Genomic DNA, 17918 nt, shown 5'->3' with positions numbered 1-17918 from the left:
TATCCGTAGCGGGCGGGGAAAGTCTCCTGTTCCTCATGGCCGGATCTTCTTTTTCGGCCGGCGGATGAATTCGTCACGCCGGCGGCACGTCGCCGGCACGTCGTCGACGTGCCGCGCGCATGCGCCGGGCACATCCGCCGAGCCGAAGCAAGAAAGATCCGGCCGTGAGGAATAGAAGACATTCCCGCTACGGATGGGTAAATACTTTTAAATTCCTATTTTATATAGAAGCCCGCGGGAGCCCGCGGGAGACCCGCACGAAAATGGAGCATGGTCCAGATTTTTTCATGCTCCATTTTTTTAAAATCCCTTTTATTGACCATCCGCGGGTATTTATCTACCAACGGGTGGTCAATGCATCCCTATGGGATGCGGATCCGCATGCGGGAGATCCGCTGCGGATCTTAAATCATATTTTGCCCATGGACATGAGGCCTTAGTGTGTATTCAGAACTAGCTGTCAATCACAAATAAGACCACCTACTGGACCTCTAAGCTAAGCATAAGCAAAGAAGAAATAATGAATAAATTAGACGTTATGCTGACTTTCTTCCCATAAACTATATATCAGGCTTCTTTCCAACGTCCGGCGACTTCACGGTCGGCCAATATACACTACCATCTGTGGTTTTAAGTTTCTGAACAGATTTCTGAACAAATCTAATGTTTGTGCGCCTGTTCACACGGCATGGACTCCGGCGCATATATGCCGAGGATACCATGCCGTCGCCCCTTTCCCCTCCCTTCCACCCGTAGGCTCACCTCTGCTGTCCTCCCTGCTCGCTCTTTGCAATGGAAGCGGGCGGGACATGGGTGGAGCTCAGCGCCACTCAGTCCTGCCTCCTCCCATTGCTGGCTGTGGATAAGGGACACGGACGGGCCTAGCGGGGCAGGGAGGAGAGCAGAGGGAGGGAGTTTAACAGCCATGGTGCTAAACACCCTCCCACCTCCGGCCGCTGTCATGGGCAACCCATAGGAGCCCATGCAACGGCTGATGTATTCTGGCCCAAAAGATAGTTCCAGGACTATCTTTTGGGCCCAGCAAATATATTGGCTGGCCATGTGCTTTTACATCACAAGAATACGGCCATGTGATCTGATGTATCGGAATCCAATGCATCAGATCACAGCATATATCGGCCGACTAGGAAAACGGCGAGCCAATATACACTCGTGAAAAAGAAGCCTCAGATTGCTCAGCTTCTCCTGCTTCATACAATGATGCCTGCAGAATGGACAGCATTTTCAATGTAAACGGTTCCCTGCTTTGGTTCTTAAAGGGAACTTGTCACTGCTATCTCACCCATAAAACTGATTTTACTCCCGGGTAGTGAATGAAAAATCAATCCCTACTAATGCCCTCTCTTTTCCTAATAAGTCATGTGCCTCTGCAATTACATTCCAAAGTTATCCTGCATTGTTTGCAAATCAGCCAGTCATTTGGCCAAGAAGACTCACGCTGATTCATCAGAAGCCAGACAGCCATACCTTCTTTCTCTTGATGTTTCCTGTATAATGGGGAATGCAATGAGCTGTCTATCAAGAGAAAGATTCGCTCAGCAGCTCATGAATCGGCGTGACTCTTCTCAGCGAGATGACCTTTCCGTACTGATTTGCATACAGGGTGGGAATATACCTCATCGCGGAAGTACATGGATTTGTTAAGAAAATAGAGGGCCGTAGTGATTGATTTTTCATCCTCTGCTAGCCAACTAAATTAGCTTTGGAGGTTAGATTGGTACAACAGGTTTCCCTTAAGGCCGCAGTGATTTTTGTCTTTTTCATCTCCGCATTTTCAAAACTATGTCGACATAGCAGTATAATATGTTAGGCTGAAGGCAGGCAATGTCCATCTAGTTCAGCCTGTTTCAACCCCCCCCCCCCCTTCCCCTCCTTTGATCCAGAGGAAGGTGAAAAAAACCAAATGAGGTAGAAGCCAATTAGCCCAATTCCTTCCCGACTCCATAATGGCAGTCAGAATAATTCCTGGATCAATGTTTTGAAAGTTCCTACCGTACTCCAACTCCGCTGATTATTTAATGTCTATATCCTGTAATATCATAGCACTCTAGAAAGGCGTCTTGTCCCCTCTAAAACTCCTCTATTGATTTTGCCATCACCACGTCCTCAGGCAGAGAGTTCCACAGTCTCACTGCTCTTACAGTAAAGAACCCCCTTTCTATGTTGGTGATGAAACCTGCTTTCCTCTAACTATAGAGGATGCCCTCTTGTTACCGTTGCAGTCCTGGGTATAAACAGGTCATGAGAGAGAACCTTGTTTTGTCCCCTAATGTATTTATACGTAGTTATTTGGTCGCCCCTTAGGGTGACTACTAGAGATGAGCGAACGTACTTGGTAAGGGCGATTTCGCAATCGAGCACCGCGATTTTCGAGTACTTCACTACTCAGGTGAAAAGTACTCGGGGGCGCTGTGGGGCGGGGGGTTGCAGAGGGGAGTGGGGGGTAGCAGCGGGGAACAGGGGGGAGCCCTCTATCTCTCCCTCTCCCCCCCCACTCCCCGCTGCAACCTCCCACTCACCCACAGCGCACCCGAGTACTTTTCACCCGAGTAGTGAAGTACTCGAAAATTGCGGTGCTCGATTGCGAAATCGCCCTTACCGAGTACGTTCGCTCATCTCTAGTGACTACCCACTACAGTTCTTTTTCACTGCGAAATTTGCAGCGTTTTTTTTCTCCAGGGGTCTATGGGACTTGTTAATGTTAAAATCGCATTGTGCAAAATCTCGATTTTGCTGTAAACTGCGATTTTGCCGCTATGCGTTTTTAACATTAGAAAGCCCCATAGACACCTGAAGAAAAAGAAAACGCAGCAAATTCGCAAATGCTAGTGGGTAGTCACCCTTAACCGTCTTTTTTCCATGGTGAAAAATCCCAATTTTGTTAGCCTCTTTGGGTATTCCTGTCCTCCTTTGGGTATTCTTGTCCTCCTATTCTGTTTATTAATTTAGTTGCCCTTCTTTAGACTCCTTCAAGCACTGCTACATCTTTCCTGCACCGGTGACCAGAACTGTACGCAGTATTCCATGTGAGGCCTGACAAGTGCCTTATATAGTGGAAGAATAATGTTCCCGTCCCTCACCCCTATATTTCTTTTAATGCGTTCGACGATCCCGATCTTTGTGGCAGATTGCCCTATCTTCCCCCCTTATAATCAAGTCCCCCACCACTAGGACCTGTCTAGTCTGCCCTGCGCTCCCCTTCCTCTTCTAAAGCCCCATTTACATTGGACGAGTGTCGGGCAAACGATGCCCGACACTCGTCCCTGTATCCCCGCGCTCCCATGCTCCTTGCACAGCTAGCTCGCACACGGGGCGGCCAGCAGGGGGGGCGGGGCAGTGCAAGAGATTCCTCTCGCTCCCCCGCCCCTCTCCATTGAGATACACAGGTGCTGTTCGCTATGGAACGACGGCTGTTTAAACTGCACGATGAGCGATGATCGTCATCGCTTATCTTTTGGGCTGCTGAAAGATGAGCGATGACGATCATCGCTCATTGTGCAGTTTAAACAACAGCCGTTCCATAGCAAACGGCGCCTATTTATCTCAATGGAGAGGAGCGGATAGCGAGAGAAATCTCCTGCCCTGCCCTACCCCCCCTGCTGGCCGCTCCGTGTGCGAGCCAGCCCTGCTAGCTCCCATGCAGGAGCACAGGAGCGCAGGGATACAGGGACGAGTGTTGGGCATCGTTTGGCTGACACTCGTCCAATGTAAATGGGCCTTTACTGTAGCAGTAATCCCCCTGGCGTTCAGAAGGCATGTCGGGCTGCAGTGGTGCTGACCTTGTAATGGCATCCTCCTTATCTGCCAACTTTGCAAACTTGTTGGCGTGTGCCAGTTCAAAACTAGCCTCCCTGGTTCTCCTCTCTCTACCTCGTCTGTCACCCAGCTAGCTGCCTGCTCCTCCTGCTCTTCCGAACTACCATCCACCTCTGCATCTACCCCAGTGAGCGTCCGCTGAGTGAGCAGCAAACTCCTTTCCATGTTGTCAATGGATCTCAGAGTTGCCACTCGCCCATTTAGATCCAGGAATTGTGCTTCCAAATGTGCGAGGTGCATGCATCTTGCGCAACAGTATGCACCCTTGATCAGCTGATCAAGGACGGCATATATGACACAAGTAGCACCCTGGATGGGGTTGTCAAGCATGGAGCACATTCTAGTGGTGATCCACAGAAGTAACGAGAATCAGCTAGATCACACTCCTCACGTGCCGCTGCCCGTTCGCAACCACTCATGTGCCTCTGCCCATTCGCAACCACTTACATGCCTCTGCCCATTTGCAACAAGTCACGTGGCTCTGCCCGTTCACAACCAATCACGTGCCTCTGCCTGTTTGCAACCACTCACGTGCTTCTCACCGTTCGCAACCACTCATGTGCCTCTGTCCGTTCGCAACCACTCACATGCCTCTGCCTGTTTGCAACCACTCACGTGCTTCTCGCTGTTCGCAACCACTCAAGTGCTTCTCACCGTTTGCAACCACTCACATACCTCTGCCCGTTCGCATCTTTTTTTTTCAATTTCAGTTTGTTTTTTTTAATCACTCACAGGCTCTCACTGCCTGCTCACTTTCAGTCATTACTGCCTTGCTTCACTTGCACACTCACTTCCTCTCTTACACACCCTTACTTAACACCTCCTCACCTACTTGTCTTTTTCGCCCTCTTTCACCCACTTACTTACACCCACTTACACACACAAAATATACTTATCTGCCCTTGTCAGCAGCAGTCTTCTTCACAGCTCATCTTGACAGCTCCTTTTCACCCTGGTGACGTCACCTGCAGCTCAGCGTTGGTACCTCTCTTTCCCGGCGGTTGCACACTCTGGTCGCCTGCCGCTCCTGGACCAGCTCCTCTTCTCCCCGCCGATTGGATCCTCCTGCAGCTGTTCTCCAGAGGCTCCCCTGGTCTTCTTGCGGCTTTGGTATGATAGTATGTCTAACTGTTCATTACATGTAAATCATACTCCATCTAACATATGGGTTCTATTAACAATATGCTATGTACCTCAATGTAAAAGGAAATGTACCATACTACACAATATTACTCCTTGTATCCATGTCTCTTTACCCACTCTCCCCGCTGATCTAATCTTAAATATGTGGCCAAATGTCATATGCCTTGAGAAATGGATTTTAAATTGGTTCAATAAATGCACTTTAAAAGACTATTAATTTATACGACCTGTTGTACGATCGATACATGACTCTTTTCAGACCGCTATACACTCTCTCCAATAGACGGTAGGAATTGGAGAACAGGTAAGTATAAAAAATACATCCCCCGGCTCCCCAAACAGCACCATAACTTAGTTTATGGTGCTGTTTGGAAGTGACAGGTTTCCTTTAACCTCCATAAGGTGGTATGGACAGAGAATCCCCAGAAGTATTGGTGGACTGAAGCCACCAATACGCAGGACCAAAGCAGGGGACAGGAATTGTAGTCTGATTACAGCTATATGTCAGTCTTACTTAAGTTGTTTCTCAGAAATGCACATAAAGATCTACAGGATATAGCCCAATTGTATGGAAAATTGTGCCTTGAGCAGCTTCCAACTGGTTGTGATTAGCTGATGATGCAACACACATTTCTCGGACGGTAAGGATATGTAACATGAGTACATGACCAATCACATGTTCTGCAGACTCGTGACGCGACTCAGCTGGATGGTCCTAAAAATCACTTTTGAATACGTGTAGCTTTCCAAGTTCAGAGGGCGCCATCATTGTTTTTTTTCTGTTTGAGAAACATTGATTGCACTTATTTCTAAACCGATTGGGGTTCTTTGCTTTTCAACAATGTCAACATGTTTGCTTTTGTGTTAACCTCATATCTAGCTGAGGTTATCTTCACTAATTTCTACTGATTAGTCTTGTTTCACGTAAAGTATAGAAATCAACCAACGTGCATGAGGCACATGTTCTAAGGCCTCCTTCACACGAGCGTGGAAATCACGCCGAAGTTACCCGCGCAAAAAAAAAACCCCACAGCTAAGGCCTCTTTCACGTGGCGAGCTAGGCACGCAAAAATCGCACGCTTAAGAAAAACATGCAGCTACTAGAACCAATGGTTTCCTATGGGAGCGTTCAGATGAAGGAATCTGAACATTCTATAATAATAATAATCTTTATTTGTATAGCGCCAACTTATTCCGCAGCGCTCATAAGAAACCATTGGTTCTAATAGCCGTGTGTTTTTTAAGCGCGTGACTTTTGCGGTACCGAGTTCCCTGTGTGAATGAGCCCTTAACCCCTTAGTGACGGAGCTTTTTTGCTTTTTTCAATTTTTGTTTTTTCCTACTCCCTTTTAAAAAATCGTAGCTCCTTTATTTATCCATCGACGTCGCTGTATGAGGGCTTGTTTGTTACGTAGTTTTACGATAGCGCCGTCACTAAGGGGTTAATGGGCAAAAAATAGTATGAATGGATGATTTCCCCTAATCTAGTCCCAAGCTTAATTAGCGGTGAAATTGCCCATTCACACGATCAGGAGCTGCGTGCCGCAGAAAAAAATGTGCTGCTGTTCGGAATTCCCTCGGTCAGTAGAAATCCTCCTAATGACTTCTAATGTCTAAACTACAGACACCTGTCTTGTTTCCGAGTGTTGGACGCAGGTAAACTCCCTCTCCTCTCCATTTTTCCAGCTCCCATAGGAGTCTATGGAAACTCCTGAGCATCGCACACCAAAGGTAGGTTAGGTCTTATCTTTTCACGTAGCAGGGAATTTCAGTTGCGGGATTTCAGTCATGCATGTCCTATTATTTTAGGTGCGATTTTTTTTTTTATGCACTTAAAATTTTTTCATCTTAACCTTTCCATAGGAATCCATTGGTTCTAATAGTAACAATTTGTTCGCGTTTGTAACTTAGCTGCGCAAATACGCTCGTGTCAAAGAGGCCTAAATCTGAAAATGTAAACATGCCAATGACCTGTTTCCATATGATAATAATTAGAGATGAGCAAGTATACTCGCTAAGGCACATTACTCGAGCAAGTAGTGCCTTAGCCGAGTATCTCCCCGCTCGTCTCTAAAGATTCGGGGGCCGGGGAGCAGCGGGGGGCGGGGAGGAACGGAGGGAGATCTCTCTCTCCCTCTCTCCCCCCTGTTCCCACCTGCTCCCCGCTGCAATTCACCTGTCACCTGCATCGGCCCCTGAATCTTTAGAGACGAGCGGGGAGATACTCGGCTAAGGCACTACTCGCTCGAGTAATGTGCCTTAGCGAGTATACTCGCTCATCACTAATAATAATCCTAATAAAGTAAAATGTAGTATATTTATAAGATGAGCATATGGTTAGCTAGAATTGATAATTTAGAAAAAAATCTATTCTCTCTAAATAATATTTCTTATGTTTTTATAGCACACTTGTAGAGGCCTGAAGTTTGCGGGGGCCCTCCATAATTTTATACGTTTGTCTCATGCAATTGTATTGTCAGTGTCTTCTATGTAGTGTGCATTTGAGATGTGTATTGCACCTTTGCAGCACTGAATGGGTTAATGTCTGGGGTATGTCTGAGAAACGTATCATGTTGTATGTCATGTGACTATGTTTAATATATGTGTTGGTAAGGATGTTATGCGAGTTAGTCAAGAGAGTCTGGGAGAGGCTTTGTCTTCGAGTGAGTGAGCCCCACAGACTTTGATCGGTCTGTGTGGGGAAGAGTGGAAGAAGCAGAGAGATCCTTCAGCTTGGCCTGGGTCTACTATACTCAGTGTGTCATCACTAAAACACAGAGAGAGAGAAGGAAAGCACCTAAAGTGTGAGTGTTGACTAATAGAGAGTAGGAGCGGAAGAGTGTCGCCGGGAGCGGGATCACACAGATAACTGAGACTGTGGATTGTCTGGATTACTCCGAGAGAAAGCCTCCTAGTCACACCACCTTCAAGAAGTGTAATTTGTGCTGACCTGCTGTTATTTTATTGGAGTTAAGTAAACGAACATTACCGACTGTTCCCCGTTTTGTTCAGAAAGTTATCCCTGGGTGTGGACTATTTATTACAACTTCAGGATTCACCGCTGAGGACGGAATGGTGGCGTCACGAGTGACAAAGAACTTTAAGGTAACCACTAGTTACTCTTTCCCTGTGACCTCCCCCAGCAGTAACTTGGACAGGTCCTGAGCTACCCCCAGGAGAGGAGACGGTAGAGCCACCCGTGACTGAAATCCTTATCTACCCCACCATCTCCTCGGTTGAGGCTCTAATACCCTGCTGTACCGCCTCTAACGTGGATACAAGATGTGATACGGGCGGGCATGGAGGCTCTAGTACCCTGTTGTACCGCCTCTAACGTGGATACAAGATGTGATACGGGCAGACATGGAGGCTCTAATACTCTGTTGGGTCACCTATACCTTCGATACAAGATGTGATACGGATGGACATGGAGGCTCTAGTAATCTGTTGGGTCACCTTTACCTTGGATACAAGATGTGATACGGATTGACATGGAGGCTCTAGTATCGTGTTGGGTCACCTTTAGCTTGGATACAAGATGTGATACAGGCAGGCATGGAGGCATACAGGTTCTGTATGTTATCCTGTGGCATATTGATCCACATTTGCTGTAACTAAACCTCTAGATCGAGCAACTTTGTAGGGTATTGAAATTAGTATCCCAGATGGTCCCATATATGTTCTATTGGCAATAAATCTGGCGACCGGGCAGCCACAGTAGTGTGACAATGTTGTGGAGATGCCATGGTTACAGGCTCCTGTGTCTGTCTGAACCATTTCCAGGCACTTGGCTGAAGGACGTTTGGTCTCACACCGCCCATTGCCTGTACTGCCTTTGACACCCATTGACTGTCACCTCTGTTTGCAGTAGTGTCCTGAACGACGAAACTGGACTGCAATGGAGTGGAACCGGGTTGTCTTCAGCGATGAATCCAGTTTAGTTTGGGCACTGACAACAGCCATGTTTATGTCTGGAGCACTAGGCCTCACCCCTAATAGTGGTAGAAGGGACAATGACAGCTCAGCAATATGTTCAGGACATCCTGCAGCCACATGTGATCCTCTAATGAACTCCAAGAGGCTTTTTCCATCAGGATAATGCTCGGCCGCATGGTGCACACACAAAGAGGTCACAGGAATGCCTCCATAATATTGTCACACTTCCATGGCCACCCGGTCGCCAGATTTATTGCCAATAGAACATGTATGGGACCATCTGGGATGCCAACTTCGACAGCCGATGAGTTTGCATGATCTAGAGGCTCAGTTACAGCAAATGTGGACCAATATGCCACTGGATACCATACGGAACCTGCATGCCTCCATGCCCGCCTGAATCACATGTTGCATCCAAGCTAGGTGCGACCCAACAGGATACTAGAACCTGCATAGCCGTCTTTATCCCCTCCTGCATCCAAGCTAGAGGCGGCCCATACTAGAGCCTCCCTTCAAGTGTTTAGTTTTCTGCAATAAATATCTTTTTGGCCCAATGCTTACGCCTCTGGATTTCGCAGCAAATACTGCCCACAGGCATGCTATGGGAAATTGCTTTTCCATGTCCACGAGCAGAAATCAGATTCTGCGCGGACAGCTACCATTGAAGTCATTGGAAGCTGTTCGATCTGCAGCCCTTCCGCAATGACATTGCAGAAAGGTCGTGGATTCTGCATCATCACCTAGGAACGGCGTGGCATTTTCTGCACTGTGCATGTGTGCCGGCCTGGACATCCACAGTACAGAAGAGACAACTGTGGACAGGTACACAAGGGTCACCGGCCGGGCATGCTGAATCTGACCCAGCCGTGTGCATCCGGTTTTTCTCTGATATTGTAATGAATAACTTATGTCACTGTTACAATGACACATACAAACTTTGTTTGATTCTGATAACGTCTTCTAGGTGCTTGATTTTTTTTACAATGAATGCTGCAGAACTCAAGCCCCATAGGAATAACATTGTGATGCACAAATGTCCGTGCGGACTAATTCTGGCCACTGGGTCAACCTAGTGGTCAACACTGATATGAATGTAACTCAGAAACACGGCCAGGGAGCTGAGCTTGTGAGAACATTGAGGCTGGCGATGCAGTGTCCTGAGTCATGTGCTGGATAGATAGCGGTTGTGCAATATGATCAGCAGCTGGCAGAAACGTTGTTGTCATAATTATGGGGAAACTGATGCATCCGCTGTGTTCACATCCTCTTGTGGTGCAGACATATCTACAGGCGGAGATGGAAGGGTCCCAATGATGGGGCAAGACCATTTGTCGATCACCAGGCCACGTAAATATGGCCACAATCAGCCAATAAACAAGCAAACACATTTTTTCTGACTGATCGGCTCATTTATGCGAGTATAAAAATGTATAAAAAGGCACAACTTCCCGCCTAAAGGCTCCTACACACGAGCGTATCTGCGCACACAGCGCAAAGAGAATAGAACTGATTCATATCAATGGGTTTTGCTCTCAGTTCTTTTTTTTTTAAACAGGACATGCTCTATTTTTCTGCATACCAAAAGTCCCCAAAGAAGTCTATGGGGGGATGTACAAATGCGCGTGCAATATGCAAGAGGATGCGTTAAACACTGCGCAATTTTGTGAAGAAACAAACACATCTGGAACCCGTTAGGCTAAATAGCCAATGAAATCTGCTTTGTAAAAAAGAATATGCCATTTGCACTCAAAATGTTCCGTAAAATACGCCAATGTGCACACGAAAAAGCCTTATACATAGCTCAAATACGTTGCGCTGAACTATGCGCAAAAATGCATACACCTGTGTGAAGGAGACCAAAATGGGGGGGGGGGGGGTGCAGCCGATTAATGTTAGCTGTATAGGTACAAATGGTCGTAGGAAAGATTGTTTCTCCTCATACTGCATGTGATTTGCGAATGTAAACAAAAGGAACGAGCTCTGACCGACGTGCTCGTTGTTGGTCAGCACTAGAGATGAGCGAACGTACTCATTTAGGGCGATTTCGCAATCGAGCGCCACTTTTCTCGAGTAACTGACTACTCGGGCTAAAAGATTCTGGGGGCGCCGGGGGTGAGCGGGGGGTAGCAGAGGGGAGTGAGGGGGGGGGGGGGAGAGAGAGAGCTCCCCCCTGTTCCCCACTGCTACCCCTCGCTCCACCACCCCGCCCCCCGGCGCCCCCCGAATCTTTTCGCCCGAGTAGTCAGTTACTCAAAAAAAGTGGTGCTCGATTGCGAAATCGCCCTAAACGAGTACGTTCGCTCATCTCAAGTCAGCACCTATTAGCACGGGCAGATCATCTGTCGATATAAAATCACATTTAGTCAACCTGCCATGTTGCTCTTTGAGAACAAGATCAGAGACCTACTGCACAGAAGGCCCTTCAGGGTTGATCAGAAAGGTCCTTCTACACGGACCGATGAAACATGCCGGCGATCAGCCAGCAAATGAGCAAACGCTTGTTAGTTGCCTGATTGAATCTTTTATGTGTGCATAGAAATGATTGTTTCCCTATATCTGCCCATGTAAACGGGGTGGATTGCCCACAATAAGGGCCCTTTCACATGGATCAATCATCCTTTAAATAACCGTTGAATCGTGCGAAAATGAACAATAGTCGTTTAGTGTAAACACGGCCAACGATTGATCGACAATGCATTTGTTTATCATTTGTCGTTCATTTCATGCAGGCATAACATTTGTTTGTTGTTTGCCAGTTAAAGGCGATTTTCAGTGATTTGCCACCATTCGCAGGCATTTCCAGACTCCCTTTCAGACCAATGAGGGACTGAAGAGCTATGACGAAAATATGACAAAATATGTAGACAATTATCTGCTCGTGTAAACGGATGTCTTTTGACATGTTCGCTTGATCCTTCGTTCCAACAATTACTTGCCCCATGAAACAAGACCCTATGGGTGCTTTCACACAGGGTGGAATTAGCCCCAATACACCCACAGCTTATTCAGTCGCAGTGGAATTTAACCCCACGATCCGCGGGTCTAACTGCGAATTTTGATGTAAAATTCCAGGCAAATTTAAGCCATTTTCAATTCTGCATCAAAGTCCGCAGACCGCCCTGCGGTTTTTGGTGCAGAATCTACCGCATGTTTTGGTCCATCTTGTGGGCTAATTCCGCCTGTGTGAAACATCCTAAGCAAAATGAACAGCCACATAAACAGTCCTAATGTCATGAATGATTATTCATACTGGTGATCGTCCACAATAATTGTCCCTTGTAAGGCCGGTCTTACACATTTGGATTTGTATTGCGGATTCAGCAATCGCCATCCCTACGAATGATCCACAGTAAAACGCAGACATTGAAAGGCATGAGCTTTCGATTTTTTCTTCCCACTCGCGGATACAAATTGCGTATTCCGCAAGAGGAGAAAAAAATCGCAGTATGTTCTATTTTGCTGCAGAATCCACGTGGAATGTCTCCATTGTCAATGGAAGCCGTCCGACCCTCAGCCCATACACAATTAACATTGCGTATGGGCTGTGGGTATCCGTATCATCGCTAAGCGATGGCGCGGGAAGTACAAACAAAGAAAAAAAACCTCTACTGCGCATGACCGCCTGCGAGCCACTGCGGCAATCTGCAGATGCAGCCTATGGTGAAACGATAATCGTTCTCTCTTCCTTCATCATTCAAGTTATACAGGCATAAAAATCATCATTGGCTCCTTCACTAATTATTCGGTTTCAGTACTGATCTTTCAGTCGTTCTCAGTCACTTATACAGAGAATGTGAACGACTGAACAACTTCTAGAAATGCCAGAGCTGAGCACAGAGGGCAATAAGCGTAGGCAGCATGACAGGGTTAACGGGGAGTGAAAAGGTTAACTAATCCAGGGGAATGCTGGGAGCTAAGGGGGTGGAGTTTTTACAGAAAAGTGTGAGCGGAAGAGAGGAGGAGCCAGACCAGTAGCTGAAGAGCCAGGAGAAGGAAGACCAGAGCCATGAAAGAAGAGTCCCACCCACCTGCCCTAGAATTACGGGGGGAGGGAGGATGGCCAAAAGGGGTTAGGAAGCATTGTCATGGCAGCGGTAAGGGGAGGGGTCCTTGGAGTCAGCAGAAAAGTATGGTGGGGGGAAGGCAGGGGCTGGATAGCTACCTTCCCCTTTGATTGTTTAATTGGTGGGTCTGTCTCCTCTTAGCTTTGCCAGGTCGGTGCCCTGCAAAGTTGGTGGGTGTGGCTAGCCAGGCTATGGCTAGTCGGCCTCGGTGTTGGGAGGTTGGCGACTAGAGGCGAGTTGGTGAGCTTCCCGAGTCGGTTGGAGGTGTGTGTTGGGAAATAGGGTCGCCCAAGTCGGTTATTATGCGACAGGGGGCAATTACAACTATTTCCCAGGTGGTGAGGCGACAGAGTGGTACGGGGCTCCAAGGATCTCCCCCCAGTTTTTCCAGAGGGTTATAAAATGTTGTTTTATGTTAATGTTGTTTGTCAATAAATATGGCTGCTGTGGCCAAAATTATCAAAAAATTAAATGGTGCCAGTGGTTACTTTAGGTAAGTGGGGTGAGGGAGGTTTTGAAGGGGGGATGGCTACAGCGGAGACAACTACGTTATACCCAGGTCATGTTTGAACGAGCTAACGATTTATCTGCCAGTATAAACAGTCTGCCGGAGCGAACTCTGACATCATTCGCCTATTTAAACAAGAAATGGCCAAGTGTAAACGGACCCTTAGAGGAGTCAAGTGCTGTAAGACACCGGCTTACAAGATGTAGAGTTCAGGCTACTGTGTACTCTTGTAGATTAGCCCTCTTGGCATGACTTGGCACTGAGTGACACATACCAATGATTTTATTATTATGCTTATCTATAAGTATTGACTGATTGTTGAGTTCCAGCCATTGAGTAATTACCCAGAAAGGCGTTGACCATCCTCAGACTGAATCACATCCCTTCTGTGTTACTGAACGGATTCCTCAATGTTAGACATAATAAATTCCTTTTCACCTTACCATCTGCTGCCACAATATCCCATATATCTTCTACGCCGTCCCCAGAGCTGGATTTGTAGCCACATGCTTCACCCAGTGCCAGTTATAAAATCCCCATTGCTAGCCACAATGCCAACCACAATATCCCCAGTATTTACTAAAATGCCCCACAGTGCTAGGTTGGCATTCAGAATTCTGCAAGCAATGCCTGCTATGGCTCCTTAGTAGAAATATTCACTTTCTCAGTCTTCATTCTGCAATCCTCTTCTCTCATTTGTGCCACCTGACCTTCATGTCGATTTAAAGGGGTTGCCCAGCTGTAAACTATTGATGGCGTCTCTGGGGATAAGTTATCAATAGCAGATCAGCAGTAGGTCCTATGATCCAGACCCCCACTAATCAGTTGTTCGCTGGGCTGGTGGTCTTGTGCACAGAGCTGATTCCTGCATGAAGAATACAGCTCCATTCCCACTGCAGTGGCCAGGCCTGGTATTACAGGCATTGAAATGAGTGGGAATTTTGCATGTCATCTTAAGCCTGGCCACTGAAGTGAAAACGGAGCTGTCTCCTTCCTGCAGGAATCAGCTCAGTGCATAAGTGCAGTGACTCAGAGAACAGCAGGTCAGCAGGAGGCTCGGTGGTTAATCTCCGCTGATCTATTATTGATGGCTGAGGATAGGCCATCAATAGTTCACAACTGGACAGCCCCTTTAAGGATTCTTCTTTAATTATTGTGCAAATAATCATTAAATCAAGTTTTTTGGCACAATAATTGTCAGGTGTAAACACGATCAATTATAAATCGTTAGATTATTGCTGATTGGATCTTTTATGTGGACAGAAAGATCATTGTCTGCTGCAAATCCTATCATGTAAACTGGTGGTTTATGACTTGCTGAATAGAAAGTAGCGGCAGAAGGGCTGACCAGAGGTGTGATTATATTCAGATGAATGATCAAAACTACCTAATAATTGTTCGGTGTAAATGCATGCCAAGCGAACAATATATGATAAATAAAATTACCTTACCCACCTATGAACCGACAGACCTGACAGAATAACAGGGGTGCAGATTGGGGGGCATCTGGGAAATAGTGACCATAATGTAATAAATTTTAAGATGTCTTTCAAGAGAGAGTTTTATAGGGGAGCTACAAAAATACTAAACTTTAGGAAGGCTAAGTTTGATCAGATCAGAGATGCCCTTAACTATATCGACTGGCACTATGGCTGGGTTCACGCAGGTGTATGATTACCGTGTATCAAACGTGCTCTGTACATGTGATACGCAGTAATTTACGGGCAATCAATTAAATTGCCTTATGCAGTTCCGCTCACATTATCATGTAGGAATTGCATAATATGCAGACGCAAAAGAGTACACAGTATGTTCTATTTTGCCATGTGTATATGCACAATAGAGCACATTGTTCTCTATGGGTGGGTATATATGCGGAACTTAGCCCCGCCCCTGCCCCGCCTCTTCCCATTACAAATAGTGCAGAGGAGCGGAGAGGAGGCGGAAAGAGGGGGCCGGGAGCTCAGTTCCAGCTCCTGGCTCTTCCATCCTCCCCCCCCCCCTGCACACAAGGACAACGTAGCCACATGCTTCACCCAGTGCCAGTTATAAAATCCCCATTGCTAGCCACAATGCCAACCACAATATCCCCAGTATTTACTAAAATGCCCCACAGTGCTAAGTTGGCATTCAGAATTCTGCAAGCAATGCCTGCTATGGCTCCTTAGTAGAAATATTCACTTTCTCAGTCTTCATTCTGCAATCCTCTTCTCTCATTTGTGCCACCTGATCTTCATGTCGATTTAAAGGGGTTGCCCAGTTGTAAGCTATTGATGGCGTCTCTGGGGATAATTTATCAATAGCAGATGAGCAGTGGGTCCTATGATCCAGACCCCCACTAATCAGTTGTTCGCTGGGCTGGTGGTCTTGTGCACAGAGCTGATTCCTGCATGAAGAATACAGTTCCATTCCCACTGCAGTGGCCAGGCCTGGTATTACAGGCATTGAAATGAGTGGGAATTTTGCATGTAATCTTAAGCCTGGCCACTGAAGTGAAAACGGAGCTGTCTCCTTCCTGCAGGAATCAGCTCAGTGCATAAGTGCAGTGACTCAGAGAACAGCAGGTCAGCAGGAGGCTCGGTGGTTAATCTCCGCTGATCTATTATTGATGGCTGAGGATAGGCCATCAATAGTTCACAACTGGACAGCCCCTTTAAGGATTCTTCTATAATTATTGTGCAAATAATCATTAAATCAAGTTTTTTGGCACAATAATTGTCAGGTGTAAACACGATCAATTATAAATCGTTAGATTATTGCTGATTGGATCTTTTATGTGGACAGAAAGATCATTGTCTGCTGCAAATCCTATCATGTAAACTGGTGGTTTATGACTTGCTGAATAGAAAGTAGTGGCAGAAGGGCTGACCAGAGGTGTGATTATATTCAGATGAATGATCAAAACTACCTAATAATTGTTCGGTGTAAATGCATGCCAAGCGAACAATATATGATAAATAAAATTACCTTACCCACCTATGAACCGACAGACCTGACAGAATAACAGGGGTGCAGATTGGGGGGCATCTGGGAAATAGTGACCATAATGTAATAAATTTTAAGATGTCTTTCAAGAGAGAGTTTTATAGGGGAGCTACAAAAATACTAAACTTTAGGAAGGCTAAGTTTGATCAGATCAGAGATGCCCTTAACTATATCGACTGGCACTATGGCTGGGTTCACGCAGGTGTATGATTACCGTGTATCAAACGTGCGCTGTACATGTGATACGCAGTAATTTATGGGCAATCAATTAAATTGCCTTATGCAGTTCCGCTCACATTATCATGTAGGAATTGCATAATATGCAGACGCAAAAGAGTACACAGTATGTTCTATTTTGCCATGTGTATATGCACAATAGAGCACATTGTTCTCTATGGGTGGGTATATATGCGGAACTTAGCCCCGCCCCTGCCCCGCCTCTTCCCATTACAAATAGTGCAGAGGAGCGGAGAGGAGGCGGAAAGAGGGGGCCGGGAGCTCAGTTCCAGCTCCTGGCTCTTCCATCCTCCCCCCCCCTGCACACAAGGACAACGTATATCGGCTTGGCGTAAAAACCGAGCCGATATACGTTCGTGTGACTTCACCCTTAAACTTATAAAACAAGAGGGCATCGAAGAAGCACTAATAACCTATAACAAAAAATATAAACTATGTAAAAATCAGTTAGAAGCAGCAGAGATGGAGACAGAGGGACTTATTGCCAAGGACAGTAAAAATATTAACACTAAGGCCTCATTCCCACGAACGGATTTCCACCGCGTAATTCGCGGCGAAAATCCGCTGCATTGCCCGCTGCTATTAGGTTCTATTGAACCTAATAGCTCAGGGCTCACGGTGCGGAATTCCACCGCGGAATTCCGCACCATGAAATCTCCCGTCCTCACCCGCGGCATGCTCTATTTGCCACGGGTGTACGCGCGGACGCCTTCCAGTGCAGTTAATGGAAGCCGTCCGTTCACGCTATCTTCTGCTGTAGCACAGCGGAAGATAGCGCGAAATCGCCTCTCCGCCTCCCGCGTCATATGACGCGGCCGGCCGCGTCATGTGACGCGGTGGGCGTGTCATGTGATGTGGCTGCATGTCACATGACGCTGTGGCACGTCACACCGAAGCTTCATGCAGGACCTGGGACGCCGGATCCGCAAGTAAGTATGGGGTCTCTGGGGGGCGCCGTGAATTCCCGCGGTGGAGCCCGTCATGGCCGTGTGCAGCCGGCCTAAAAGTGTTGGCCCTTTAATAAATAAAGGCTGATGAGGAGAAAGCAAATCTATTCAATAGCTTTTTCTCCAGTGTATTCACAGAGGAAAATGAAATATGAGATGAGATACAGAGTGATAAAGTAAACTCTCCACTAAATGTCAACAATCAAACCCAGGAAGAAGTGCAGAGCCATCTTGAAAAGATTAAAATAAACAAATTACCAG

The 17918-nt window shown here is 46.7% G+C and overlaps 1 protein-coding gene across 1 annotated transcript in view; it reads left to right on the top strand.

Moving 5' to 3' along the window:
- The first annotated feature begins 4802 nt into the window (after nucleotides 1–4802).
- LOC136580365 (gap junction beta-1 protein-like) overlaps nucleotides 4803–17918 on the top strand; it is a 58233-nt gene continuing 45117 nt past the window's right edge. The window contains exon 1 of the mRNA XM_066580876.1: nucleotides 4803–4947. The gene's annotated coding sequence lies outside the window, so the exon portion shown is untranslated. The remainder of the gene's footprint in view (nucleotides 4948–17918) is intronic.

Source organism: Eleutherodactylus coqui, chromosome 10 (genome assembly GCF_035609145.1).
Source record: "Eleutherodactylus coqui strain aEleCoq1 chromosome 10, aEleCoq1.hap1, whole genome shotgun sequence".
Taxonomy (NCBI): Eukaryota; Metazoa; Chordata; class Amphibia; order Anura; family Eleutherodactylidae; genus Eleutherodactylus; species Eleutherodactylus coqui.
Note: the sequence above shows the minus strand (reverse complement) of the source record. Positions and strands in the feature narration are given on the sequence as shown.